General features: G+C 38.1%; 2 protein-coding genes and 1 non-coding gene across 3 annotated transcripts in view; 2 read left to right on the forward strand and 1 right to left on the reverse strand.

The window, feature by feature from the left end:
* The window catches only part of LOC134624777 (zinc finger protein 492-like), a 264,689-nt gene that overhangs the window by 229,541 nt on the left and 17,010 nt on the right, over positions 1–18,138 (forward strand). The window lies entirely within an intron of this gene.
* LOC134624774 (zinc finger protein 665-like) overlaps positions 1–18,138 on the reverse strand; it is a 183,040-nt gene that overhangs the window by 82,822 nt on the left and 82,080 nt on the right. The window lies entirely within an intron of this gene.
* LOC134625081 (U6 spliceosomal RNA) lies at positions 16,852–16,957 on the forward strand. The gene has a single exon (XR_010093696.1). It is a non-coding gene; the product is annotated as a U6 spliceosomal RNA (small nuclear RNA).

Genomic DNA, 18,138 nt, shown 5'->3' on the forward strand with positions numbered 1-18,138 from the left:
TCAGCGTTCCGGCATCCACACAGCATTTTCGCAGGAAATGCAAATTTTTTTCTAGTTATTATTATTATTCAGTTTCCGCCTGAAATTTTGCAGCGAATCTCGCCTCGCAGTTTTGAGACAAGCTTCATATATGTTACCTCATTTTGTGCGGCTGGATCAGGAATGGTGTGCTATGACTTTTGGTGTTTATGACTATTATAGTTTTTTAAATATTAATATTTTAGTGAAAATTTTCCCGCGCTTCTCTGCCAAACAGTTTTGACAATAGGGTTACATATGTTAGATCATTTTGTGCGGCTGGAGCTGGACTAGTATGGTATACACTTTTGGTGTTTATGACTTTTATAGTTTTTTAAATATTAATATTTTAGTGCAAATTTAGAAAGATTCTTCTTTTGGCGCCATAGAAACAGACTTCATTTGTGGTGTGTTGGCTCCATCTTTTGGTCCCACTGATACAAATTTCAAACTTCATTTGTGGTGTGTTGGCTCTCTCTAGTGGTATGCCGGGAGTAGTACGGCCTGTCTACCCTTATTTGGATTACCGTAATGATGACAATATCAACGGTGCGCACAGCGTCGCTGCTTTCAGGAGCCATTGGAATTTTTAAGGTTGCGCAAATCATTCAAAAGTTACGGTAATGCTTGGTGGAAAACTCAATATCCCACAATTCATAGCACGCCTCTGCCGAGTCAAACAATGGCGGCCATCACTTAGTTTTTATTTTCCTCTTAATACTGTTTCTAGGTCACAAAATAAACTTTTAAGATATTTTCAGGCGAGAATATAGGTGTGTAAACTTCAAATATCTGCTCATTTTGTCAAAACATCCCATATTAGCGACAATGTTCTGACGATGTCGTTTCTGCTTGAGGCTAGCTGGCTAGTGTGGCTAGCGCGGCTTTGCTAACAAGCTACAGCCGGCCTGGATGACAGTGAGAGCGGCTTACTCTGGTTTCACACCCGGTCCTTCGTAAAGTCTCGTGGTCACAGCTGGACTTATTTTAAATAAATAAATGATTTATTTATTTATTCATTTTAGTAACGGTATAAACAGTGAAAGGTGGTGGATTGGCCAGATGTAAACTTCAAATATGTGCTCGTGTTACCAAGACATCCCATATTAGCTCTGATGGTTTCGGTGCCTGCAAAGAGCTAGACAGCTAGCTAGCTAACTGGCTGTCTTTTTGACTCAGGGTCATAGCTGGACTTATTTTTCGTTTTTATGAGCCGATGAGGGGTTTTTTTTAGTAACGGTACAAACAGTGAAAGGCGGTGGATTGTCCAGATGCTGGTCGATGTGGAAAAAATAACTGAGTTGTTTGGTGGTCGCTGACGCGGAGCTACAACCGAGGGCAGCTATCCACCGGTGTGTGTCAGACAGAGCATGCAGGGAACGAGGCGGCGAGGCGACCGCCGATCAACCGGTGGTAGATCGTGGATCAGGGAAACCGAAGGCAGGAGAAGCAGACGGCTGCCGGTCAGAGCGTGAGGTGAACTGAATTTCAGGTAAGAAGTTATGAACTGCACTCTATTTGGGTCAGATATAAACCGAGTTTAGGTGTAGTTTGGTGGAAACCAGGAGATGACCTTACCGAATCATCAGAGCTGAACTGGTGATGGAGAAACAGGTTTACCTTTTTTTTAGGTGACATGAATGAGTTGAAGGGAAGTTATGAACTGTTTCTGAGAGAAATAAACACCAAGCTCCTTTTTTATTTAGCTGACAGCTGGTAACTGTGCAGGGGCGGATCTAGCAAAGCTTTTGCCAGGGGGCCAGGTAGGGCATCTTACAACCAAAGTTTGTATAATAATACACAAGATTGGCTGTAGACCATTGTTAATCATTCAGAACACTGTGTAAAAATAACAAAAAACAAAAAGTGAATGCAAAAGTGCATAAATATTTATTTTACGTGATTGATGTGTGTGGCGGGGCGTGGTCTGCAGTGCCGCTGCAGGGGAGGTGGACCCACCTGAGCGGCATCTGCAATCACGCCTCTCTGGCGTAGTCTGTGCTCTCTCGGCTGTTTTTTGGGTGTGTGTCAGGCTGTGAGTTGAAAAGCTACAGCCGGCTGTGTGGGTACACCAACCATGTGTGAAAAGTGGTCCATAACGTAATGCTTCAAAGCGTGTTCATGCAAACATTGTCGGGTCTGCCGTGGTACAATGGGACTTCTGCTCATGAAACTATGTGCACAGCGTCTGCAAATAGGGGCTGTACAAAGTCACTTCATCTTTACCCAAAATTGTAAGCTGTCATCTGTGAGGTGCGAGCGGTGTTTGTTTTTACCATAGTTCATGGTGGAGAATGGCTGCTCTGCTGAGTTTTGCTCTCTGTAGCTGTATGAATGGCAAACTACACTGTTTACCAGCGGCATAGGCACACTTAAAATTTCTTCTGAAATTTTCGCTTTCTAGTTATTATTATTATTGTGTGGATGCCCTCAAAGGGCTTCCACACTATTGAGTTCCTGTTTCTCTTTATTCTTTATACTTTATTCTGGTTGCTTCCGTACGTTTTTTGCCGTTTAACTACTTCCTCAGTTTTCAGCCGATTTTCTCAGTTCAAACTCTAAACTGTTCTGCTATTTCTGCTAATGTGTGCTATGACTTTTGGTGTTTATTACTATTATACTTTTTAAAATATTACACTTTTTTCCTTTTTTTTGTCCCATTGAAATGAATGGAAATCTTCTGAAATTCTGCTAAAACTTGCTTGTTTTTGAAACTTAACTACTTCCTCATACTTTCACCTAGAAACTCCATTCAAACTTTAAAATGTTCTCAGATTATTGGGCTATTCCTGTATGATTCAGCTTTTTCAGATCATCTACCGTTTTAATTTTATACCTCTTTAAGTTTTCAGTTGCAAAATTTTGATTTTTCAGAAAATACATGCGTTGTTATGGTTGCTATGCAATTAACTCAGAGTGTGCACTTGTCCATTCTGAATTTTCTCTTCATGTCTGAACAACTTCTTGCTACTCGCTCAGTTTCCACTCAACCCCCACAAATTATACATCAAAACGTAGGTATTTTTGCTGGCTTTCAGAAAATGTCACTATCATTCTTGTGGGATTTACAGATTTTTTGCAAATCTCCTCAGAGCAACACAAGGTCTGAAAACGCTCCATTGAAACTCTATGGAGAGTTTGTTCAAAATCAGCGCTGGATTTCTCTAATGAGAGGCATTTTCAAATCGTCATATCTCATTAATGAAACAATGTTGAGACATGAGGCTTGTGCCAATATATCTTCAGACATCCCTGATGCTCACAATTCAAGAATTTTTTCCTCACCTATTACCGTTTGGCCATGAATTACACTTGTTTGAGGATAGGAAATTTGTCCCTCGCTCAGATTTCTTCAGATTTCAATCTCTGGAAATGAGGCACTTTTTTCTCTCGTCATATCTTTTTGATGGATTTCAACAGAGACCTGAAAATTTCCATGACTGTTCACCAAAGCCTGCTGTTTCTTACAGTGAAAGAATGATGTTGATACGCCATATAGATTTAGAGTTACAAAACGTTGTTTGAGGGCAAGTCAAGGCAGTTTTGCTTCGCCTCTACTCAGTTACAGTGTATTACAAGTCATATATCTTCAATAATTTACATTTTATCTCTGAATTATGAAGACCTGCAGATTCCCCCATCTCTTCTGAACAAAAGGGTGTCAGAATGACCGTTCTAGCTCCTACGGTTAGGAAATTATGGCCATTTGTTTGAGGGGAATCCTGAATGTGAGAAATACACTGAAGAAAACCCATAGCTCTCTCTGTGTCTGTGTGTGTAAGGGCTGATTACAGCAGGTGCAGCCAATTTAGCTGACCTAGATATGCCAAGCCCAGACTCTTAACAGCCCCTGTACACTTTGCTCTCTGTGTATGTGTGTGTGTGTGTGTGTGTGTATCAATATTTCTCCCATGTTAAAGTATTACTTCTCCATAATAGTATTTGTGCTAAATCAAAGTACTTCTACTACATCTTAGTACTTCTGCTCAATCACAGTATTTCTGCTAAATCATAGCATTTTTGAAAAATCATGGTATTTGTGCCAAATCATGGTTTTGGGGCCAAACCAATAATATTTATTTCATGTTATGAGATTACTACTAAGTGGAGGAATGTCCGTTATGTTATAGTATATGTGCTGAATATAGTGTATCTGCCAAATCATAGTATTTATCCCAAATCATAGTATTTATGCAAAATTACAGTATTTCTGCTAAAAATCAGAAATAGTACCTTTTAGCAGAAATTTCTGTCAAAAGATTTTATTTATGTTAAAACATAGTATTTCTGCTAAATCATAGTATTTCTGCCAAATCATAGTATTTGTAGTAAGTCATAGTACTTGTGCCAAATCATAGTATTTGTACCCAATCATAGTATTTCTGTCATATCATCGTATTTGTGCCAAATCATGCTATTTGTGCCAAATCATGTTATTTGTGCCCAATTAAAATTCTGTTATGTTATAGTATTACTACTAAGTCGTAGAATTTCTGTTATGTTATAGTATATCTGCTGATTATAGTATATGTGCCAAATCATAGTATTTATACCAAATCATAGTATTTGTGCCCAAACATACTACAATTTGGCAGAAATACTATTTGTACATAAACATAGAATGTCTACAAAATCATAGTATATCTGTCATGTTATAGTATTACTACTGAGGCATAGTATTTCTACCAAATCATAGTATTCCTTCATAGTATTTGAGCGAAATCGTAGTATTTGTGCAAAAACATACTATGTCTGCAAAATCACAGTATATCTGTTATGTTATAGTATTACTACTAAGGCATAGTATTTCTACCAAATCAAAGTATTCCTTCAAAATCATAGTATTACTGCAATTTCATAGTATTTGAGTGAAATCGTAGTATTTGTGGAAAAACATACTATGTCTGCAAAATCACAGTATATCTGTTATGTTATAGTATTACTACTAAGGCATAGTATTTCTACCAAATCATAGTATTCCTTCAAAATCATAGTATTACTGCAATTTCATAGTATTTGAGTGAAATCGTAGTATTTGTGCAAAAACATACTATGTCTGCAAAATAACAGTATATCTGTTATGTTAAAGTATTACTACTAAGTCACAGTACTTCTGCCAATACGTAGTATTTGTACCAAATCATGGTACTTGTGCCAAATCATAGTATTTTTTACAAATCATAGTATTCAAACCAAAACATAGTATTTTTACGAAGTCATAGTATTTCTTCTAAATCATAGTATTTCAATCAAATCTCAGTAGTTGTGCTGAAATGCAGTATTATTGCCAAATCATAGTATTTGTACTGAAACATAGTATTTCTGCCAATAAGAGTATTTCTACTAAATCATAGTACTTGTGCCAAATCATAGTATTTATGCCACATTGTGCTAGTTGTGGAAAAACATAGACTGTCTGCAAAATCATAGTATATCTATTATGTTATAGTATTACTACTAAGTCGTAGACTCTCTATTTTGTTAAAGTATATCTGCTGATACAGTATATGTGCCAAATCATACTATTTTTAGCAAACCATAGTATTTGTGCTAAAACATAGTATTTCTGCCAAATTGTAGTATTTGTGCAAAAACATAGAATGCCTGCAAAATCATAGTATATCTGTTATGTTATAGTATTACTACTAAGGCATAGTATTTCTATCAAATCATAGTATTCCTTCAAAATCATAGTATTACTGCAATTTCATAGTATTTGAGCGAAATCGTAGTATTTGTGCAAAAACATACTATGTCTGCAAAATCACAGTATATCTGTTATGTTATAGTATTACTACTAAGGCGTAGTATTTCTACCTAATCATAGTACTCCTTCAAAATCATAGTATTACTGCAATTTCATAGTATTTGAGCAAAATCGTAGTATTTGTGCAAAAACATACTATGTCTGCAAAATCACAGTATATCTGTTATGTTATAGTATTACTACTAAGGCGTAGTATTTCTACCTAATCATAGTACTCCTTCAAAATCATAGTATTACTGCAATTTCATAGTATTTGAGCAAAATCGTAGTATTTGTGCAAAAACATATTATGTCTGCAAAATCACAGTATATATGTTATGTTATAGTATTACTACTAAGGCGTAGTATTTCTACCTAATCATAGTATTCCTTCAAAATCATAGTATTACTGCAATTTCATAGTATTTGAGCGAAATCGTAGTATTCGTGCAAAAACATACTATGTCTGCAGAAATCACATTATATCTGCTATGTTATAGTATTACTACTAAGGCATAGTATTTCTACCAAATCATGGTATTCCTTCAAAATCATAGTATTACTGCAATTTGATAGTATTTGAGCGAAATCGTAGTATTTGTGCAAAAACATACTATGTCTGCAAAGTCACAGTATATCTGTTATGTTATAGTATTACTACTAAGGCATAGTATTTCTACCAAATCAAAGTTTTCCTTCAAAATCATAGTATTACTGCAATTTCATAGTATTTGAGCGAAATCGTAGTATTTGTGCAAAAACATACAATGTCTGCAAAATCACAGTATATCTGTTATGTTATAGTATTACTACTAAGTCGTAGACTTTCTGTTTTGTTATAGTATATGTGCTGAATATAGTATATGTGCCAAATCATAGTATTTATAGCAAATCATAATATTTGTGCTAAAACATAGTATACTGCCACATTATAGTATTTGTGTAAAACCAGAATGTCTGCAAAATCATCATATATCTGTGATGTTATAGTATTACTACTAAGGCATAGTATTTCTGCAAAATCATAGTATTTTTGCAGAAACGTACCTCTGGTAAATCACAGTATTTCTACTAAATAATAGTATTTCTGCCAAATCATAGTATTTGTTTGAAATCATAGCATTCGAACCAAATCATAGTATTTGTGCCAAAACATTGTATTTGTACAAAGTCATAATATTTCTTCTAAATCATAGTATTTCAATCAAATCTCAGTAGTTGTGCTAAAACGCAGTATTTTTGCCAAATCATAGTATTTGTACCCAAACATATCAGTTCAACTTATTTAACTCTTCTCAACAGCCCAACACCTCTTCTTCACCCCGTTTCAGCACAAATCCCAGCTTTTTCAGGTGTTTTCAATAGAAACTTCTTTTTTAGCAGACATTCTGCTGATTCACCTGTTTTCAGTGCAACGTTCTACTTCTTTACCTCTTTTCAGTAGAAATTCTGCTGATTCACCTATTTTAAGCAGAATTTTCAGCCTTTCACCTATCAATACAAATCTCAGTATCTTCTGCTCATTTCAGAGGAAACCCTTTCACCTCTTTTCAGTACAAATTTGAACTTCTCTACCCCTTTGAAGCAGAATCTTTGCCTTTTCACCTCTTTTCAGCAAAAGTTTCTGTTTTTTCACTTGTTTTCAGCATAATTTTTCAGTTTCTTTACTGCCATACAATTTTTGCAGCTTTTCATCTTTTTCAGTCATTTTCAGCAGACAGCTTCAGCGTTCCGGCATCCACACAGCATTTTCGCAGGAAATGCAAATTTTTTTCTAGTTATTCTTCAGTTTCCGCCTGAAATTTTGCAGCGAATCTCGCCTCGCAGTTTTGAGACAAGCTTCATATATGTTACCTCATTTTGTGCGGCTGGATCAGGAATGGTGTGCTATGACTTTTGGTGTTTATGACTATTATAGTTTTTTAAATATTAATATTTTAGTGAAAATTTTCCCGCGCTTCTCTGCCAAACAGTTTTGACAATAGGGTTACATATGTTAGATCATTTTGTGCGGCTGGAGCTGGACTAGTATGGTATACACTTTTGGTGTTTATGACTTTTAGAGTTTTTTAAATATTAATATTTTAGTGCAAATTTAGAAAGATTCTTCTTTTGGCGCCATAGAAACAGACTTCATTTGTGGTGTGTTGGCTCCATCTTTTGGTCCCACTGATACAAATTTCAAACTTCATTTGTGGTGTGTTGGCTCTCTCTAGTGGTATGCCGGGAGTAGTACGGCCTGTCTACCCTTATTTGGATTACCGTAATGATGACAATATCAACAGTGCGCACAGCGTCGCTGCTTTCAGGAGCCATTGGAATTTTTAAGGTTGCGCAAATCATTCAATAGTTACGGTAATGCTTGGTGGAAAACTCAATATCCCACAATTCATAGCACGCCTCTGCCGAGTCAAACAATGGCGGCCATCACTTAGTTTTTATTTTCCTCTTAATACTGTTTCTAGGTCACAAAATAAACTTTTAAGATATTTTCAGGCGAGAATATAGGTGTGTAAACTTCAAATATCTGCTCATTTTGTCAAAACATCCCATATTAGCGACAATGTTCTGACGATGTCGTTTCTGCTTGAGGCTAGCTGGCTAGTGTGGCTAGCGCGGCTTTGCTAACAAGCTACAGCCGGCCTGGATGACAGTGAGAGCGGCTTACTCTGGTTTCACACCCGGTCCTTCGTAAAGTCTCGTGGTCACAGCTGGACTTATTTTAAATAAATAAATGATTTATTTATTTATTCATTTTAGTAACGGTATAAACAGTGAAAGGTGGTGGATTGGCCAGATGTAAACTTCAAATATGTGCTCGTGTTACCAAGACATCCCATATTAGCTCTGATGGTTTCGGTGCCTGCAAAGAGCTAGACAGCTAGCTAGCTAACTGGCTGTCTTTTTGACTCAGGGTCATAGCTGGACTTATTTTTCGTTTTTATGAGCCGATGAGGGGTTTTTTTTAGTAACGGTACAAACAGTGAAAGGCGGTGGATTGTCCAGATGCTGGTCGATGTGGAAAAAATAACTGAGTTGTTTGGTGGTCGCTGACGCGGAGCTACAACCGAGGGCAGCTATCCACCGGTGTGTGTCAGACAGAGCATGCAGGGAACGAGGCGAGGCGACCGCCGATCAACCGGTGGTAGATCGTGGATCAGGGAAACCGAAGGCAGGAGAAGCAGGCGGCTGCCGGTCAGAGCGTGAGGTGAACTGAATTTCAGGTAAGAAGTTATGAACTGCACTCTATTTGGGTCAGATATAAACCGAGTTTAGGTGTAGTTTATTTCCGTTGTGCTGACTTTTTACAATCAGTTATAATAACTTGTACTGCGTGCTAGCTAGCACGACGGAGTTTCTATACAGCTGTGTGCGCGCTAAGTTACTGATGTTGAACTTTATGACAGCCTCCCCTGTCATTCTCTCGCCTGTTCAAACTTCAGTCATGAAACTGATCAATGATCGGCTTTTCTCTCTTGTTTGTTTATCGCGCTAAACAACAGCAGCACGTTTAAGCTTGATCAGCTGTTGTTAGAATTCATTTGATTTTAATTTCTAGTATCAGCTGATGTTTGCTGGAGCCACAGCTGTAGAAGCGGCTGGTGGAAACCAGGAGATGACCTTACCGAATCATCAGAGCTGAACTGGTGATGGAGAAACAGGTTTACCTTTTTTTTAGGTGACATGAATGAGGAAGGGAAGTTATGAACTGTTTCTGAGAGAAATAAACACCAAGCTCCTTTTTTATTTAGCTGACAGCTGGTAACTGTGCAGGGGCGGATCTAGCAAAGCTTTTGCCAGGGGGCCAGGTAGGGCATCTTACAACCAAAGTTTGTATAATAATACACAAGATTGTCTGTAGACCATTGTTAATCATTCAGAACACTGTGTAAAAATAACAAAAAACAAAAAGTGAATGCAAAAGTGCATAAATATTTATTTTATGTGATTGATGTGTGTGGCGGGGCGTGGTCTGCAGTGCCGCTGCAGGGGAGGTGGACCCACCTGAGCGGCATCTGCAATCACGCCTCTCTGGCGTAGTCTGTGCTCTCTCGGCTGTTTTTTGGGTGTGTGTCAGGCTGTGAGTTGAAAAGCTACAGCCGGCTGTGTGGGTACACCAACTATGTGTGAAAAGTGGTCCATAACGTAATGCTTCAAAGCGTGTTCATGCAAACATTGTCGGGTCTGCCGTGGTACAATGGGACTTCTGCTCATGAAACTATGTGCACAGCGTCTGCAAATCGGGGCTGTACAAAGTCACTTCATCTTTACCCAAAATTGTAAGCTGTCATCTGTGAGGCGCGAGCGGTGTTTGTTTTTACCATAGTTCATGGTGGAGAATGGCTGCTCTGCTGAGTTTTGCTCTCTGTAGCTGTATGAATGGCAAACTACACTGTTTACCAGCAGCATAGGCACACTTAAAATTTCTTCTGAAATTTTCGCTTTCTAGTTTTTTCTGATCTCTTTCTTTTGATCACCGGAGAACAGATGTGAGATGGAATTTGGATTAGATCTATAAGGGAAAAAAACATTAGTAAATAATTCCCTAATTTGTGAGTTTTTTAGACTGTTAGCTGTTATGGTATGCCCATTTACCAACAGTTCAGGAAGATCAGGGGATCTGTAGTCAGGGTTTTGAAAAAGATTATATGCTGTACATAGAATGTTTTGAGGGATAGCCTTAGTAATTTTTTGAAATTCTTTGTTATTTATTTGCAGATCATAATTGGCGGTAAAATCTTCTAATAAAATTTTACCTCTATCATTTAACAAGTGCATCACTGACCAGATGCCCTTATGGTACCATTTTTCCATAAAGATTGATTTGTTTCCAACTTTTATGTAACGACAGTTCCATATGGGAGTGTTGTGTGGGCTATAGTTATGTTTGTATATTAATTTCCAGTATAATAAAACTTGCTGGTGAAAGGAAGAGAGCTTTATGGGGAGTTTTTTTATGTCAAAGTCACACCTAAGTAAAAGATTAATTCCGCCTAGATCTGAGAATATTTTGCTTGGAATGTGAAACCAAAGGCTATTTTGACTTCTTAAAAATGACCTAAGCCAATTTATTTTTAGGGTGCCGTTTAAGCTGTCAAAATCAATAGCTTGCAAACCTCCATCTTCAAAATGTTTGACTAAATTACCTTGCCTAATATAGTGGGTTTTGCGTTTCCATATAAAATCAAAGTTTAGCTGGTTAATAGCTTTGATTGCTGATTTAGGCACTCCTACCGCATATGCAGGGTATACTAGCCTGGAGATACTTTCCATTTTGGTGAGAAAAATTCTACCTAGAATCGATAAGTCTCTCTGAGCCCAGTTATTTAAATGAGTTCTACAGATTTGAATTTTCTCCCAAATATTAAGGTTATCTAAATCATTCTTATTCTTTGTTATATACACACCCAAATATTTGACAGTGGATTTAACAGGAATATTAAAAGTGTTAGAAATAGTACAATCATTTAAGGGTAAGATCTCACATTTGTTTAAATTCAGCTTTAACCCTGAAGCTTTCGAGAAAGTTTCAATAATCTGCAGGATTTTGGGGATTTCATTCAGGTTATTTAGGAAAATAGTTGTATCATCGGCTAACTGGCTGATAGAGAGCTCTTTACCCAGGATAGATATCTTACCAAACTCAGCATTTTTAATCAGTATGGAAAGCATTTCTGTTGCTGCGATAAACAACAATGGCGAGATTGGACATCCTTGTTTTATTCCTCTGCAAATCCTAAGTCTTTGTGAGGTGCCACGTGGAAGACACACTGAACTGTTAGTATCTCTATACAGTAATTTGATTAAATTCATGAAGTTACCCCCAAAACCGAACAAATCAAGGGCTTGAAACATAAATTCATGCTCTATCATGTCGAAGGCTTTGTAAAAATTTTAAAAAAGGACAAAACCTTGGTTTTCAATTAGGTAGTTGTAGTCAATCAAGTCCAAAATAAGGCGGATATTATTATGGATTGAGCGGCCTTTTATAAATCCAGACTGAGTGTCAGAAATAATTTGAGTTATGCCCGATTTTAACCTGTTTGCAAAAATATGTGTTAGAAGTTTATAATCATTATTTAATAGAGTAATTGGCCTTAAATTATCAAGAAGAGTCGGATCTTTCCCAGGTTTTGGTATGAGTGTAATCACCCCTTGTTTCATAGTGTGTGTGAGAGACCCATTTTCTAAAATTTCTGTAAGCATACCAAACACAAGGGTTCTAATATGAACCCAAAAATGTTTGTAAAAGTTGCTGGTCAAACCATCACAACCTGGTGCTTTATCTTTGGGTAAAGCACTTAATGCTCTAACTCTTCAATGGTAATTTTGCCCTCACAGGTCTTTTTAAAATTTTCATCAATTTTAGGAATCAGGTGTTTGATAGATTGAAAAAATGTCTCAGCCAATGGTCTAGAGTATGAAGAGGAGTACAAATTACTGTAAAAGGTAAAGATTTCTTTAGATATTAATTGAGGGTCAGTGCATAGCTGACTATCAATTTGTAGACTATTTATAGCATTTCTCTCTTGTCTTATCTTTTCTAATCTACAGAAATATGCTGTACTTTTTTCGCCATCCTCGATCCACTTGGCTCGGGATCTCAGATATGCTCCTTTAGCCTTTTTAGTATAAATATCGTCTAAAGAAGACTGTAGAATACTTCTACGTTGTTTGTCATTATCATTAAAAAAGGGTTTCGAGCAGATTAAGTTCTCTGATACTTTCAGTTTCTTTTTGCTTGTTCTGATGAGCTATTATTTTACTGTGTTTAATTGAGATTTGACGTAGTTTAAACTTAAAGAATTCCCATTTTTCTGTGGAAGAACTTATGTTTTCATTAGATGAAATAAGTTCTAGTTGTCGAAGTATTTCGTTACTAAAATTTTCATTGGTAAGCAGGGATGAGTTAAACTTCCAGTAACCTTTATTATAAGAGTTTTTAAGTTGAGGAGTGACACTGAGATGTATCACACAGTGGTCGGTTAAAGGCGCAGCTGAGACACCCACATCTACACTATTCTGCATTAAGCTGTCTGAGATTAGCCAGAAGTCGATACGCGATTTAGCCGAACCATCAGGCTTGAACTACGAAAAAGGACTGAACAAGTGGGTTTGCTAATCTCCAAGGATCTATTAGGTTGAGATTTAGACAGAAGTTGTGTAAAAATGAATTTATATGATGGGAATGGAATTTAGAGGGTGATCTATCAAGCCATTCATCATAAACCATATTGAAATCTCCACCTAATATAAGATTGTTTGTGGAGTATTTGTGAGATAGTTCTTTTAGGTGATTGGTAATCTCAGTAAATAAACGTTTGTTCTGAGCTACATTGTTGTAATCATAAACATTACATAGAAACAAAAAGCTATTATCAACTTTGAGCACACAAATTAGCCAATGGCCCAGACTGTCTTTCCTATGAGTTTCAATTTTATTACGAAAGTTTTTAAATAGTAAGGCTACCCCAGCTGATTTGTTAGTACCATGACAAAGAATTATTCTTTTCCCCCCACTGACTAGACCAGGGGTGGGCAATTCCAGGCCCCTAGGGCCGGTGTCCCTGCAGGTTTTAGATCTCACCTTGGGTCAACACACCTGAATCACATGATTAGTTCGTTACCAGGCCTCTGGAGAACATCAGGACATGTTGAGGAGATAATTTAGCCATTTAAATCAGCTGTGTTGGTTCAAGGACACATGTAAAACCTGTAGGGACACCGGCCCTCGGTGCCCACCCCTGGACTAGACCAAAAATTTTCATCTGCCTCCACAGAGTGTGTTTCTTGTAGCAGTATACAGCTCGCATTTACATTTTTACAGAACAAAAATATTGATTTTCTTTTAACACTGTCTCTTAAGCCCCTGGTATTTGAAGACACACAGTTAAAATTTGAACTAAGGAATGACATAAAAGGGAAGTGAGAAAGCAAAATAGAAAGGTTGACTGTACTTCAAGTACCCAGATAAAAGTAGAACTCTATAAAATTGGGAGCACTTAATCCCTTAAAACTGAATTCACAAAGTGCAAACGACCTCTATGAAAAATCATTATAGTAACGTACCAAATAGGTAATATAAACAGTAAGTATTGAACCTGCCTATTTAAAACTTTGGCAATCTTATAATTTGGTTAAAGAACATGGCCTAAATAGAATTGTTAGCAAAACACAATGTACTCATAGAGTGATACGCTGACTGGTTATTTTGAATAGTTCGACAGTCACCCAGGGAATACCCGAACTCCGTTGATGTAACCGGTGTGCCCTCGGTAGTAGACGTTCTTCCCTTCAGCTCTGGCTCGCTCCATTTTGGGCCAAACTGCAGCTCTTGCCTCCCGGTCTAGTTTGCAGAAATCTTGCTTGAAGTAGACGCCTAGCTCCTTGCACACCTGGGAATCCTTGGTCAGTTTCCAGAAAGCGTCTCGGTAGTGCCTCATGGTGAACTGAACTATTATTTGTCGATGTCTACCCGCTTCTTTTTTCCCTAGACGATGGACGGTATCCACAGCGTTGCCCAGTGAGGAGCCCAATGTGGCGCGATCTTAGCCAAGATGTCAATAACTTCTTTGCGCGTATCTTCGTCATTTTTTTCTTTCCAGCCTTGGATTTTCAAGTTCCAGCGACGCATGTATCGTTCTAGCTCCAACATTCTCTCTTGCAGCTCTGCATTTTCTTTGTTAAGAGCAGGAATGTCTTTTTCCAAACCAGACAGTTTAGCCTTACAGTCTTTTTTATCGGCTGCGTTCATTTCAGCTAGCTTGGCAGTAGTGCTGGGCGATATGGAAAAAATATTTATCACGATATGAATTATTTTATATCATGATAACGATATATATCACGATATACCACCTGACCTGTGGTCATCTGGAAAGTATGCAGTCTGTAAACAGCGAGTGGAGAGGGTGCAGTCTTTGTTTTGAGTTACTGTAAAGCATGTCGCAAATCCGGGTGCACGTAAAGCAGCACCATGTTGCAAAACCACAAGACAGAGTTTCTTTGCGAAAAATATCATTTTTTTATACTTTATTTTCTCTTGCATAAAGTTAAGAGCATGTATAGTGAGAAGACAACACTAATATATTTGCACAGGCTATTTAACCCTTTACGACCTACCATAGAACCAAGTCCGCCAGAGCTTATCTTTACATTTATTTATTTTGAGTGTCTTCATAGTTTTATTTTTGAGATACACAAATTTTTATATATAAATGAAAATAAATTAATGCAAATTTGCAAAAAAACAGCATGTGCATCAAAATAAACTATTTCCAACAGTGTAATTTGACTTCTAAGCATCCCAGAAACGATACAGAAAAGCATAAAGTCAAACGTGACTTTTAAAAACACCAACATAGACTTTGAAACTTAAAAAACTACATTTTCCGCGAAAGTGACGTCACTTCCGGTTTCGGACAGGTAATGGCGGACATGCGATAGTTCGCGCTGACTTATATTCCAACGTAGGAAGTGTTATGAACAGCTGATCGGATTGGCAAAGCGTGTTTCTGGAATATTATGTTTTTGTTGCTGCAAGTCTGGAATATTATGTTTTTGTTGCTGGAAGTGCTTTTTATGCAATTTTTGCAAAGCTATATGTGGAAGGAAACCGTGACCTAGGGCAAGCTAATGGAATAAGATGTAAGTACAACTCCTACGGTTTCATATTCAAAAAAAAAACCATTATTGCGCTACCTTACGTGGTTCTAGTTCTACAGGGATTTAAAAATAGTTAGGCAAAACGGAGTGTGCCTGCTCCGACCGGTTGTAAAGGGTTAATGATATATTTTATGTAATAATTTGTAAAATTCGGGTTAGAAACGATAGAAACGATAGAAGACAAATGGCACGATAGACACTTTTCTATCGTCCACACGATATATATCGTCATATCGCCCAGCACTACTTGGCAGTGTTAGCCACCATTATCATGTTGTTACTTAGCTGCACACTGAAGTCATCGATTTTGTTTGTTAGCTTGTTAATGGCTTCTATAATGGAGCTGCTGGTTTCCATGCTTTTGGATACAGTACCTTTGCTAGGTGGTGGGGGTGCTTTGGTGGGCGTAGGTGGAGTTTTTCTTTTGGCTGACGGTGTTGAAATCTCCATTGCATGTTCGTGGTCAGAGGATGCGGAGCTCTTGGAGGCTAACGCTGGCTTAGCTGAAGTTTCTGCTTTTTCCCGCGTCATCTTCTTCTCTAAATGGCAGATTGGGTCCGTTCAAAAGGTTTTAAGAGGTGAATCTAGTCCTTAAAAATTATAGGCAAAAACAGCAACTTATTTGGTATTCAAAAGTAGAGGTCCAAACTAGTCCACCGGGATTAGTGCACGACGGCTTAAAAAAGGTTGCCTGCCCCGACAGCCATCTTGCCGGATCCTCCCGATTTTTCAGTGATGTAACTACAGCACAGCCCACGCAGCAGTATATGAATGACTAACCTCGTATTGTGGATGGATTATCTCAGTTGTTCTCCTGACTGAATTTTGGTCCTTTTACAGCATCCTGCCACGTGATTACATTTGTTCCTGACCACCGAGAACGCTCACGTTAACTTTTATCAAGTGGAAAAAAAGTTAGCTTGTTTATATTATGCTAAAATAGCTGTGTCGCTAGCAGTCACGTAGCACATCATTATATACCAGCTAGCCCAACTTCAGTAACCCTACAAACGTCACTGGTGTTTAGTTTTCTGTCTTCATTTATGTTGGAAGCGATAGCCGAGCTGTATGTTTGAATTTGTTTCCAAAACCCCGCAGTCAGGACATGCTATATTGTATTTAGATAGAAGCCAGCGAGCTAACTTCGTGCTAACTTCTAACGCCGTTAAATGTCATCAATTCCATTTTCATGGATGCCTGGATGTTAAACTCAATTGTTACACCTGGTAGAGCAGAACACTGATCATTTTATTAAAGATGAAAGACTTTAGACAGTTTTTCAACTCTTAGTAATGCCACAGTGATCGTTTGATATATGGACCTGCAGTGGAGTTTATGCCCAGACACGGCCAGTGACGTCAGACTGAGCAACCGGATAGAGAGAGACTAGTTGAAGCCTACTGAGCAGGGGTGCCAAGGGGATACCTTGCTTCGGCAAGCGCGTACGCTAAATTGGATATGATACAGAGAAGATTAGCATGGCCCCTGCGCAAGGATGACACGCAACTTCGTGAAGCGTTCCAAAGCGCTACCCCCGCTGCCCGCCCCCCCTTACGCTATAAAGGTGTGTGTGAGGAATGCTCCTCAGATCAGCCTTTAGAATACTACTTCATAGGATGATCTCCAGATTAGGGCTGCCACAAACGATTATTTTGAAAGTCGACTAGTCACCGATTAGTTTTGCGATTAGTCGACTAATCAGATCATGCATCCGTTGGACGTAAAACGTACAGCTTATTGCACCAGCATGCATCTGCTCTTATATAACTATCATTAGCTTACAGTTTTAAGTGTTTAAGGTATGTGCTAACTAAAAATAAAGACAAGATGATAGTTTATTAAATTGTAATGACATTTGCAGATTGTTTCGGTGGAGTTTAATAAACTCAGCTGTCTGCTCCTTGCTATCTAAAATATAATAGGACACTGGAGTTTATTCTTGAGCATCTCACACTTCTGATAACCAGTTGTCTGCTTGACGTTTATTTAGCTGCTGTGTAAAAACTATAACTTTAATCTCAGCCAAACCGATTTACTGGGGAACATAAAATACTAAAAAAAAGCCAAACAGTAACATTTGTAAGTTATCTAAGTGACTCATATATTTTTAACCTGAGTAGCGAAAGACGGCGGTGGGTTTGAAAACGATTTGCCGGGAGTCCGGTGTTCTGACGGGCTCTAGTGAGCCTTGCCCCCGGCTAGCTATCGAGCTAGTGGGTAACAGACATCTCCGAAAACGTCGGAGCGCTTTTGAAAATATGTGGTGTCTTGATAAACTGAGCAGATACTTGAGGTTTACACAGCTACATTCTCGCCATAAAATATGTTAAACGTTTATTTTGTGACCCAGAAAGAATAATAACAGTAATATTAAAACTAACTAGCTGCCGCCATTGTTGGAAACTGAGCTGGGCTGCGCTATGAATTCTGGGACAGAGCTACTTCTTCTTCTTCGGGGTTTAATGGCAGCTGGCATCCTTGTACATGCAGTGCTGCCATCTTCTGTTTCAGTCCGTTATTACACTCTTAAATCCTACTACTTATTCCTGCGTCTTTTGTAATCTTACAAAGCTTCAAACGACGCGTCGACTATTAAATCAGTTGTCGGCGATTTTGATAGTCGACATAATCGTGACTAGTCGACTATCGTGGCAGCCCTACTCCAGATGCATCTGTGTTTTATTTACTCCCAGCCAGGGGCGATTCTACGA

The sequence above is a fragment of the Pelmatolapia mariae genome, linkage group LG3_W (genome assembly GCF_036321145.2).
Source record: "Pelmatolapia mariae isolate MD_Pm_ZW linkage group LG3_W, Pm_UMD_F_2, whole genome shotgun sequence".
NCBI classification, from domain to species: Eukaryota; Metazoa; Chordata; class Actinopteri; order Cichliformes; family Cichlidae; genus Pelmatolapia; species Pelmatolapia mariae.